Source organism: Silurus aristotelis (assembly GCF_946808225.1).
Source record: "Silurus aristotelis genome assembly, chromosome: 7".
Taxonomy (NCBI): domain Eukaryota; kingdom Metazoa; phylum Chordata; class Actinopteri; order Siluriformes; family Siluridae; genus Silurus; species Silurus aristotelis.
Genome location: NC_139580.1, coordinates 9293963 through 9307223, shown reverse-complemented (window position 1 = coordinate 9307223; position 13261 = coordinate 9293963). Strand labels below are relative to the sequence as shown.

At 36.8% G+C, this 13261-nt stretch overlaps 1 long non-coding RNA gene across 1 annotated transcript; it reads left to right on the top strand.

Moving 5' to 3' along the window:
• Positions 1-928: 928 nt before the first annotated feature.
• Positions 929-2252, top strand: LOC310729278. The gene is made up of 4 exons (XR_014534532.1): positions 929-1071; positions 1297-1350; positions 1461-1604; positions 1790-2252. It is a non-coding gene; the product is annotated as an uncharacterized lncRNA (long non-coding RNA).
• The last annotated feature ends 11009 nt before the right edge of the window (positions 2253-13261 follow it).

The following is a 13261-nucleotide window of genomic DNA, read 5'->3' as shown; positions in this document are numbered from 1 at the left end:
AAGAAAGACAATAAATGGACATTAGATCAGAGGAAAACTGTATTTTGGTCTAATAATTGGAAATTTGAGGTTTCAACAGTTCTTTGTTAGTCGTACGGAAGGAGAATAGATGGGTCCCGAATCTCTGCTTCCCACTGTGAAGCATAGAAGAGGTGGTGTGATGTTTTAAAGGAGTTTTGCTGGTGACACTGTTGATGATTTAGTTCAAACTGAGGGCACACTTAACCAGTATGGCTTTCATAGCATTTTGCAGCAACATGCCATACCATTTGGTTTTTACATTCAGTGGGACCATCATTTGTTTTCCAAAAAGAGAATGAACCTAAACACACCTTAAGGTTATTTAAGAGCAATTTGTTTGGAAAAATAGAGTGATGGAGTGCTGCATCAGATGACCTGGCCTACAAAATCACATGATCTAAATCCAGTTGAGAAGGTTTACGATGAGTTGGACCGGACAGTGAATGAAAAACAGCCAACAAGTACTCAACACCTCTGGGAACTCCTTTAAGATTGTTAGAAAACCATTCCATTTTCCATTCCAGGTGACTACCTAATGAGACGGACTGACAGAATGCCTAGAATGTGCAAAACTGTCAATAAAGCAAAAGGTGGCTTCTTTGAAAAATTGAAAATATAAAACATATTCTGGAGCATTTAACACACTTTTATTGACTACATCTGTCCTTTGCCATTCTGTCATAATTTTTGTGCCTTCAATATTAATATAACATTTTGAAACTAATAAAAATAAAGAAAAACTGTTGAATATATGCATGTAAACCTTCACATGTTTAAAAATGTTCCATGACCTGAATGCTTAGTGGTTTCTGCACTGGGTTTTTTTTTTTTTCTATCAGAGCTTCCTGTGTGGTGTATATAAAGACAGGCAGACACAGAAAACAATATCACTAGAAAGTGTCTCTGAGAAGGGGAACCATGAGGAAGACACTCATTTTTTTGCTCACACTGTCTCTGAGCCTATCAGCAACCATCCATAGATTTGATACTACCTTCAAACACATACTTGTAGATCTGAAAAAACTGAATCAAAACCTCCACAGCGAATCTGTAAGTAAATAACTAATGCTTCAATTTCACATAACAATTTTGTGTTTTGATATTAGATATAAACTGTCACAGTGTCTCTCGTTTGGTCACGTATTTATAATTCTTGCATAACTAGTATCTATTACTAATGGAGCTGTTCATATATGACTCTCTCTCTCTCTCTCTCTCTCTCTCTCTCTCTCTCTCTTTCTCTCTCTCTCTCTCTCTCTCTTTTTTTTTCTTTAGAACCCACATGCATATTCTTCCATCCGAAAGGAAAATCCTTCAAAAAACTGGAACGTATGTGATTAAAATATAGAAATACAATCTATCATTAGTTTTCTATCTAACCTATCTTTAGTTAAACGGTAATGCATATTAACATTTTTATTCTTATTATCCCACACTAGTGTAGTACCGCCAAAGATGCCTTGGAAAAGCTGAAAGAGGCCCTGAACAATGTCACAGTACCTGAAGCCTCTAAATACCTCGTAAAAACTGTCACGGAAAATCTAAAGGGAATGAATGATTTACTGGAAACGCATGCAATGACGGTAGGTTTATGATTTTACTATTAAAAATTACTAAACCAATATTAACATTATGAATGGACTTATGAATGTCAGCATACTAGTTTGTAATGAGTCGTAAAATAATTCTTTTTTAATCTTTTTGTACCTAAAATATTTTTTTATTAAGTATTAGATTGTTGATGATTTTTTTTATTTCTTTTTTAAAGGGGACTACCCTTTGCTCGAACAAACGGCTGAGCAAACACCCTTTGGAAAACTACTTTCACGTCCTACAGTGCCTTTTCCGTAACTGCACTGTTACCACGATGAAAAGTTAACTTGTGATCCTAACTTATAAAAAATAACTAATTTATTGTGAAAATGATATTTATTTATTATTTTATGTATTTATTGGTAACTTAATGATATTATGTTTTAAAAGAGGTACAATGTCTTAATTGAATGTAAACAAAATGGTAAATATTGCAAGAATGCAATTTCTGTTTGAAATGTATTGCAACAATACAGCATATTAAATGTTTACAAACATACAGTAGAACGGTGAGGATAGACTTTTTATCTTGGAGGTTTAATCCACCTGACTATAGTCGCTATGCAACATTTATTTTATGATGACAACTGATGTCCTGATGCTGATTTCATTCAACAGTTGCACAGTTCTACATTAAAAGCGATGCATGTTTTATACTTCTTATAAGAGTTAATAAAAACTTTATTTATATATTTTAATTTGTGGTGTGAAGTTTTATGAAAACAGCTTAAAATAAGTTTTTTTTACAGAACAGTGCTCTCTGCTGGAGGAGGAACTAAATGCAATAGTACAACTTAGCTTATTTATTATATGAAAGCCAAGGGGAACCTGAAGAAATCAGACATAACAAAACAAATCCAAGCATAAGTACTTAAGAATGCCATCTGATTACCAGGAATACTAACAAGCTATGGCAATTTTCTTAAAAATCAAAACAATCAATGTATAAGACTCTAGCTCTGCGTTATGTAGCAAATCAAAATGGAGAAGCTACGTTAAGAACTTCTTAATAATAAAAAAATAGATGGTGCTCAAATAGAGAAAGAACTAACTGAACTAATTCATGCATAAAATATGTCAAATACTAAATTCCTAAAAAAAAAAGCTACATCAGCGAAAAAATAATAATTTCATAACTTCTATGTTCTAATCAAAAGGCTCTTCTCTGTTCTTGCACCGAGGTGGTGAAATGAACTTCCCCTAGATGTCCAAACAGCAATGGTTGAAGAGCTACTTGTTCCTAAAACACTTACATTTTGCAAGTTTGCGTTATAGTTTGCGTTATAGTTTGCGTTATAGTGCGATTTATCTTAAGTTTGTAATCCCGCGTACCAGTGTAGATTTATTCATTGCTAGAGCACTTTTGTAGTTGCTCTGGAAAAGGGCATCTGCTAAATGCCATAAATGTAAATGTAATCAGAGTGACAATGGACCACCAGAGGCAAGTTAGAGTAGTCTATCTAAATGTTCTGCAAGCTTGGAGGTACAGTGAGGAAAATAAGTATTTGAACACCATGCTATTTTGCAAGTTCTCCCACTTAGAAATCATGGAGGGGTCTGAAATTGTCATCGTAGGTGCATGTCCACTGTGAGAGACATAATCTAAATAAAAAATCCAGAAATCACAATGTATGATTTTTAAACTATTTATTTGTATGATACAGCTGCAAATAAGTATTTGAACACCTGTCTATCAGCTAGAATTCTGACCCTCAAAGACCTGTTAGTCTGCCTTTAAAATGTCCACCTCCACTACATTTATTATCCTAAATTAGATGCACCTGTTTGAGGTCGTTAGCTGCATAAAGACACCTGTCCACCCCATACTATCAGTAAGAATCCAACTACTAACATGGCCAAGACCAAAGAGCTGTCCAAAGACTATAAAGACAAAATTGTACACCTCCACAAGGCTGGAAAGGGCTACGGGGAAATTGCCAAGCAGCTTGGTGAAAAAAGGTCCACTGTTGGAGCAATCATTAGAAAATGGAAGAAGCTAAACATAACTGTCAATCTCCCTCGGACTGGGGCTCCATGCAAGATCTCACCTCGTGGGGTCTCACTGATCCTAAGGAAGGTGAGAAATCAGCCCAGAACTACACGGGAGGAGCTGGTCAATGACCTGAAAAGAGCTGGGACCACCGTTTCCAAGGTTACTGTTGGTAATACACTAAGACGTCATGGTTTGAAATCATGCATGGCACGGAAGGTTCCCCTGCTTAAACCAGCACATGTCCAGGCACGTCTTAAGTTTGCCAATGACCATTTGGATGATCCAGAGGAGTCATGGGAGAAAGTCATGTGTTCAGATGAGACCAAAATAGAACTTTTGGTTCATAATTCCACTAAACGTGTTTGGAGGAAGAAGAATGATGAGTACCATCCCAAGAACACCATCCCTACTGTGAAGCATGAGGGTGGTAGCATAATGCTTTGGGGGTGTTTTTCTGCACATGGGACAGGGCGACTGCATTGTATTAAGGAGAGGATGACCAGGGCCATGTATTGCGAGATTTTGGGGAACAACCTCCTTCCCTCAGTTAGAGCATTGAAGATGGGTCGAGGCTGGGTCTTCCAACATGACAATGACCCGAAGCACACAGCCAGGATAACCAAGGAGTGGCTCCGTAAGAAGCATATCAAGTTTCTGGCGTGGCCTAGCCAGTCTCCAGACCTAAACCCAATAGAGAATCTTTGGAGGGAGCTCAAACTCCGTGTTTCTCAGCGACAGGCCAGAAACCTGACTGATCTAGAGAAGATCTGTGTGGAGGGTGGGCCAAAATCCCTCCTGCAGTAACGTTTGACCTCTGTAATTGCAAACAAAGGCTACTGTACCAAATATTAACATTGACTTTCTCAGGTGTTCAAATACTTATTTACAGCTGTATCATACAAATAAATAGTTTAAAAAATCATACATTGTGATTTCTGGATATTTTTTTTAGATTATGTCTCTCACAGTGGACATGCACCTACGATGACAATTTCAGACCCCTCCATGATTTCGAAGTGGCAGAACTTGCAAAATAGCAGGGTGTTCAAATACTTATTTTCCTCACTGTATTTGGAGAACCTCTAGAAAGCATGTAGATAGAAACTTCACATAAGAAATAAGAGATTGGATGACCCATAACTTTCTGCTATTAAATTCTGATAAAACGGAGATTTTGCTCATCGGCCCAAAAAATAGTACACAGAAGCTCCAGCATCTCAGCCTGCATTTAGACGGTTGTTCTGTAACTACTAGTTCAACGGTAAAAGACCTGGGAGTTATTTTAGACAGCAACTTATCTTTCAAAAATCACATCAATCAAGTTACAAAAACAGCCTTCTTTCACCTTAGAAATATTTCTAAGCTAAGAAACATGTTATCTATATCTGATGCAGAGAAGCTCGTCCATGCGTTTATGACCTCTAGAATAGACTACTGTAATGCATTACTAGGTGGATGTCCTGCATCATTAATAAACAAGCTTCAGTTAGTTCAGAATGCCGCAGCAAGAGTTCTTACTAGGTCAAGAAAATACAATCATATAACCCCAATCTTATCGTCCCTACATTGGCTTCCTATTAAGTTTCGAATAGACTACAAACTACTGCTACTCACTTATAAAGCACTAAATGGTTTGGCTCCCATGTATCTATCCAGTCTTTTAACACGCTACAATCCGTCACGCTCCCTGAGATCTCAAAACTCTGGGCTTCTAGTAGTTCCTAGAATAGCAAAGTCCACTAAAGGCGGTAGAGCATTTTCACATTTAGCTCCTAAACTCTGGAATAGTCTTCCTGACAGTGTTCGGGGTTCAGATACACTCTCCCAGTTTAAGTGTAGATTAAAAACATATCTTTTTAGCAAAGCCTACACATAACACACATCACACACATCACATCACAACCTTGTGCTCCAGAACATCTGATCACATGCACATTATCAACTTGTGCTGCTGATATTAGCAGCTACGCTAATTCCTCTCCACTGCTTCTCTTTCTCTCCCCATCCCGAGGCATCCTGAGGTTTGGCCAGCTCCAGTCACCTCCCACCTCGTGAAGATTATGGACCTATGGATGATCATGGAGAAGTAGATGCCGAGTGTTTAAAGGCCCTGGCATGGAGAAGCTGATGCTGGATCTATGATGATCACAAATTGTTCTGTATTGTTGAAAGATTTATGACCAAACTTTTGATGTCACCCATATGAGGATGGGTTCCCCTTTGAGTCTGGTTCCTCTCAAGGTTTCTTCCTCATATCATCTAAGGGAGTTTTTCCTTGCCACTGTCGCCACGGCTTGCTCATCAGGGACAAACGCACACCATTCACCTTCACTGTTGTTTTCTGTAAAGCTGCTTTGAGACAATGTCTGTTGTGAAAAGCGCTATACAAATAAACTTGACTTGACTTGACTTGACATAGATAGGGAACCCGGAAGCAGTAAAAGGGGCAATGCTTCTTGCTGTAATTCCACGTTGGACTTCTCCTGAAAGACTCTTAAGAAACAAGAAACTGAGTGATATGCATTGCTTAAGTGTGCTAGTCTATTTCCTAGCCAGCCATGATCCCAGAGCCAATTCAAGAAAGTCTGTGATCGCTGAAAAGCACCTTTACTGCCACTCCTTTATTACATTCGTTCAGTGTCTATGTCTTAAATTTGTTTGAGGACATTTTCATCATTTTCCCCTTACAGGTTTTATTTGTCTCATACACAGTTACAAAAGGTACAACATTTACTGAAATTCAAACAGGTCAGTGCAGGGACTCACTGTTTACAAAAAAGAATATGGAAAGAGAAAATAGAGGGGAAAAAGGATGTAATAGTTAAAATAGAAAGATGTATTGGAAGTTTGGAGTCGGGTACTCTGCCATGTGAAATCTATAGTGGTGTGCATATTGAGAGATGTAACTGATTTCTATGCTGTGATTTTCCTGCACCGAAGCATGATAAGCATTAGAATTTGCGATTGTATAGAGGTACTCTTAATCATATCTGCTTATACACAACAATTCTCATGAGTTATGGCCACTGGCTTTCACTCACATACTCAGGACACGGACTATAATTTTTAACCTGACTGATAGTAAAGTGACAAGCAGAGCTGTACAGTCTTAGAGTGTGCTGCAGTGATTTAATGTTTCAAACCCTATACATGAGACTGCACACACACACACACACACACACACACACACACACACACACACACACACACACACACACACACACACAAGTATTTATCTGGTGCTACATGTGGAAATGTTTGGTGGGGAAGATCTATGAAAATGATACAAATAAAATCTCCCTGAGTAAATGTTCCACTGATGGCATTTTTAAGTGTTAATACTTTTTTGTTTTCCTTCATTAATTTTGTAATTAAATAACAAAATTACATATGATATGTATAAGCTAAGCATAAAACACCATACAGTATGTTGTTATAGTTGATAATCAATAATAGATATAGAGTGATGTGACCTGACACACCATACTGCCTTTTTATTTCACAGCAGTTAGTCAACTTAAATTTTTTTATATATTATATATACATTTTGTCTATTAAATGCTGTAGAATTTGAAATGTTGAGGGATTTCCTCAAAATGTAGTTACTTTTAGGTTATACCATAGTTTTCTCAACAGCATCTCTCACTCTTGAGTTGAATCATACAACATTTCATCTTACTGACAAGTCACATGCTCCCTTCTAAAGACTTTCCAATGTCTAAAAACTTTTACAAAGTGCTGACACAGAATACAAACTAACTTGTTAGTGCAACTGTGCCGAGATCAACCACACAGATAACATCTGCTAAGTGGAGGTTGTATTTCCACCTTTGCATGAGTTTATATATTACACAAACACCTAGTAGGCCTTTATAGCAGAAGTGATGAGTTTGAGTCTACCTACCAAAAAGAAGTGGCCCTTCTGACTATGTGATGTACTGCAAAAAGGTGTTGATTGATTTACATAAGAAACCACCTCTGTGTTTTCATAGGTCAAGCAATGAGCTGGAAAAAAATATCATATAATATCATGTACCCCACGTACCTGGGAACTATCCGTTTCTGAAACTCCCTGCAAGTAGAGTACTTCTCATCACAAACAAAACCACATCTGAACAAGTTGAGGTCATTCATCATTATTATTCTGCTATTATTATCTACCTTTGTAGATACTGTGTTTTATACACATATTAATACTATTATTATCCTTTAGATAACATTATCCTGCAAAAAAGTTTATTAGGTAAGTTAATTAGGCGTTTTGCATAGGTGTTTTATAGTGATACATGAGAATAATCTTTGCTGTTGTTGCTTCTCTCTTTTACTTATATGTAAATTGTGACATCAGTGGTGCAGTATTGTGAGGTAGAAGGGAAACCCCTTGTCTGCCACAGTGATTAAGTGTGTGTGTGTGTGTGTGTGTGTGTGTGTGTGTGTGTGTGTGAGAGAGAGCGAGAGAGAGAGAGAAAGAGAGAGAGAGAGAGAGAGAGAGAGAGAGAGAGAGAGAGAGAGAGAGAGAGAGAGAGAGAGAGAGAGAGAGAGAGAGAGAGAGAGAGAGAGAGAGAGAGAGAGAGAGAGAGAGAGAGAGAGAGAGAGAGAGAAGGTGTAGGTCACTACTTATTTGTATTTTGGCATTACAATGTTTTATTTTTAACCATCCCCTTATTAAGTAAGTGAAGGAGATGGTCAAGACTGTGAAGGGCAAACATATGTGCTATTTTATATGACAGTGAGCACAAGTGCGAGACCAGCTGCAGGTTGCTCCTCTGATCATCCCCTTGATTGTGTGTTTGAAGTGGTGATTTACGGGTGGCCACTGGCCATCTTGGTCCTTCTTTGATGCTTTTTTAAAAGCAGGTCCACATTTATCACTTCAGCCCCCCAAAAAATATCAGAGACTGCACCTGTGCTTTCCTCTTGCGATCTCTCTCTCTCTCTTTCTCTCCCTCTCCCTCTCTTTTTCTCAAAGTGTAAACCAGGTGACCTACATGGAAGGAAACATTTATTAAAAATTATTGCTTATACTGTTATTCTCCACTTAGGACCTGAAATTGTACAGTGGGTGCGAGGACTGAACAAAGTGTGAGTACTAAAATGTAAAAATAGTTTGAGACTTTTAAGAAAAAATTAGGACCATAGTCATACTGTTATGGCTTTTACAAGCTGCTCTTGTCAACCATTGCACTTTATGTTATACAAACCCGATTCCAAAAAAAGTTGGGACACTGTACAAATTGTGAATAAAAACAGAATGCAATGATGTGGAAATTTCAAATTTCAATATTTTATTCAGAATACAAAATAGATGACATATCAAATGTTTAAAATGAGAAAATGTATCATTTTAAGGGAAAAATAAGTTGATTTCAAATTTTATGGCATTAACACATCTTAAAAAAGTTGGGACAAGGCCATGTTTATCACTGTGTGGCATCCCCTCTTCTACTTATAAGAGCAAACGGGACTGAGGAGACAAGCTGCTCAAGTTTAGGAATAGGAATGTTGTCCCATTCTTGTCTAATACAGGCTTCTATTTGCTCAACTGTCTTAGGTCTTCTTTGTCGCATCTTCCTCTTTATGATGCGCCAAATGTTTTCTATGGGTGAAAGATCTGGACTGCAGGCTGGCCATTTCAGTACCCAGATCCTTCTTCTACGGAGACATGATGTTGTGCTTGATGCAGTATGTGGTCTGGCATTGTCATGTTGGAAAATGCAAGGTCTTCCCTGAAAGAGACGACGTCTGGATGGGAGCACATGTTGTTCTAGAACTTGGATATACCTTTCAGTATTGATGGTGTTTTTTCAGATGTGTAAGCTGCCCATGCCACTCATGCAACCCCATACCATCAGAGATGCAGGCTTCTGAACTGATAACAATTTGGGTTGTCCTTATCCTCTTTAGTCTGGATGCAAAAATAACTTAAAATTTTGATTCGTCTGACCACAGAACAGTTTTCCACTTTGACACAGTCCATTTTAAATGAGCCTTGGCCCAGAAAAAATGCCTGCACTGCTGGATCATGTTTAGATATGGCTTCTTTTTTAACCTATAGAGTTTTAGCCGGCAACGGCAGTGGATTGTGTTCACCGACAAAGTTTTCTGGAAGTATTCCTGAGCCCATGTTGTGATTTCCATTACAGTAGCATTCGTGTATGTGATGCAGTGCCGTCTAAAGGCCCAAAGATCACAGGCATCTGGTATGGTTTTCCGGCCTTTACCCTTACGCACACAGATTGTTCCAAGTTCTCTGAAACTTTGGATAATATTATGCACAGTAACTTCAATCTCTTTGCAGTTTTTCTCTGAGACACTCCTTTATGATATTGCAGCACTATTTTTCGCTGCAGCATTGGTGATCCTCTGCCTATCGTGACTTCTGAGAGACACTGCCAGACTGAGAGGCTCTTTTTATACCCAATCATGTTGCCAATTGAACTAATAAGTTGCAAATTGGTCCTCCAGCTGTTTCTTATATGTACATTTATCTTTTCCGGCCTCTTATTGCTACCTGTCCCAACTTTTTTGGAATGTGTAGCTCTCATGAAATCCAGAATGAACCAATATTTGGCATGACATTTCAAAATGTCTTACTTTTAACATTTGATATGTTATCTATATTCTATTGTGAATAAAATATAAGTTTATGAGATTTGTAAATGATTGTATTCCTTTTTTATTTACAATTTGTACAGTGTCCCAACCTTTTTGCAATCGGGTTTGTAGATTATTACAGTGTAAAGTATCAGTGAATATATTAATATATACTATATACTAGATATTAACACAATGCAACACAAGGTACGACTAGAGGAGTGTTGTAATAAAAAAATCATTGAATATCAGTATCCCGATGTTTAAAGGTTTGGATATAGTTAGTCTTTTGTTTTTTTTTGCAAGACAAATGCACGCTCCTTTTGTTTCTATGCAATAAACTAGTAAATTTAACAGTATAAAGATGTACTTGGACAAAAACAAATATATAAATGTACAGATGTTAAACTTTTTTCTCATTCAGTAAATCCTCCCTTAGCATTTATAACAACTTTACACACTTTTGTCATCTGGACAGTTCATTTCTCCAAACATTCAGATGAAATACTTTGTAATGCCGCTTGTAAATCTTGCTAGATGAGTTCTTCTCTAGTTGGATATTTCTTCTGACATTCATCCCAGATGATCCAGATCATCCCAGAGCAGAACAGTAGGATTTAGGTGCAGTGACTGTGGAGGTAAGGAAGTCTGCTAACACCTTTTCTCCTGTTCTCCAGCTTACATAATGTTCTTCTTTTAGAGCCTAAATTGTCAAATTTTGACTTATCTGACCACAGAACATTTTTTGCATCTATCTATCTATCTATCTATTTATCTATCTATCTATCTATCTATCTATCTATCTATCTATCTATCTATCTATCTATCTATCTATCTATCTATCTGTCTGTCTGTCTGTCTGTCTGTCTGTCTGTCTGTCTGTCTGTCTGTCTGTCTGTCTGTCTGTCTGTCTGTCTGTCTGTCTGGTATTGAGATCCCCTTTCACCTTCTTCAATTTTATATTGCAACCTGCTACTACAATCGTTGTTTTTTTTTCTCATTAATATACACTAAGTATCCCATGATGACACAGTGAAAACAGAATTCTAGAAATGTCTGTGTATAATAAAAAAAATCACGAAACCTGAAATATCACATGCACATACGTATTCAGACCCTTTGCAACAACACGCTCAGGTGCCGCCCAATTCTCTTGTTTGTTGCTAAGATGTTTTTACCTCTTGACCGGAGTCTACCTGTGGAAAAGGTTATTGATTGGACGTGGTTTAGAAAGGCACACACCTCTCTATAAAAGGCCACACAGTTGACAATGAATATATATAAATATATGCATCTCTCTGGGTAAGAGGTAGGTATTTCTGCTACCATTTGTCTGAACAACTGACTAATCAGCTGTGTGTTTAACTTGTGAAAATGATGTCACTTTTTGTAAATACCCTTTTAACCTATATGGAAACATGACGCTTAATCAGAAAATCATGACTAGCATACTGTTTCACATTGTTTGCAAGCAATTACATCCGGAAATCTATGACACACAGGTGTAATTTTTAGTTCCTGTTTGGGGTTTGCAGAGTCAAACCGTTTATATGCCCACTCACCAAACTGACCTAACTCTTCCTCCAGACATCTGTCTGAAAAAAATCTCAATCTTTTACACTAATAAAACCAAACTTAACCTTTATCTCCCACTTTCTCGATGAAACTGACCACTTTGATTTAAAGCTTTTAAAAGACATTTTTAACATATGGTTGTTTAGCCACATGTGGATTCCAAGACATTAATATTTTTTTTTATATTTCAATAAATTCTCTAGGGTCATGAAGTTTTGATCTGTGTGGGAAAGTTCGACTGCGAGCAATTCATTGATTACTCTTTGTTATTTTCATTATTTATTTTCAGAACTGACAACGCCAATGTTTCATCATTATAATTTTTTTTTTTACACATGCTTGTACAGGAAGTGAAGAGAATGTGACTGCTTCCCAAAAAAGCACTGCTTCCACCTATTTTTGTTATTTGGTCATAGAGTAATTTTCTTAATTCAGTAACTTTCAGAAAAGTGCTAAGTAATAGCATTGTAACATACACACACTTTATATTTGGGTCACGATTTGGGTAATTTTTTGGTACTGTTTGTGGGAAGAGATGCAAAACATAAACTGGCTTGTCCTTTTTTTTTAAATGCAGTTTGTCATTTTTAACAATTGAGAACATCAACAGTTACATTAAAACAATTTTTAAATAAAATACCTGCTTGGTTAAATAATATATAAAATAATATTTCATAAATTGGTATAATAATAAAACAAAAATAAAATAGATAAAAAAAATCAAGTTAATGCAATACACTTTTTTATTATATTAATTACATTTAAATAGATAGAATCTTACTTAACTGTTCTACTTAACATACTTTAACAAATATCTTCATTCCTTCCATTCTTCAGTCCTACGATATGCAGAATTTTCAGGATTTTCTCCTTTTAACAAAAACTTTTAAAGCAAATGCTAAAGACCCCTTTTCGGTAAACTGTCGTAAAAACGGAAAAAAAGGCGTGATTTCACGCATGCACAAATCAAAATATGAATTTTAAAATGCACTTCAAGTCGTATTTCTAATACAGAGTGAGTAAACACAATTAAACCGTGCTAATGTGCTTTTTTTGGACCCCTGGCATTGTTGTGTAAGTTTTCAAATTTAATAATACTATTAAAAACAGACACTAAACAACAGTGCAAGGTGGAGACTAAACCATCAAATGTGCGCTGCATTAATCGCGCTCGAGCTAAAACAGGCCCCAAGAACAAAACTAAATATAATCCATCAACATGCATTAAACTGACATACTTGTTACATAGACAATGAGAGCAAAACCTAATGTGGAGATGTGTACTTTTTTTCTAAATTTTGTGGTATTCACTGAGGTCATGATGTACCATATGTTCTATCATAATAAATAATTCATATGACTTGATGGCAGTGGTGTCCCACTCGGTGCAATCTGACGTCCTTCTGCTGATAGAGTCCATCAGTGGGAGATGCGCTGGGATTATTTACCATGTTTTCTTCCTGTTTTTGTTGGTAAAGCTTGTGT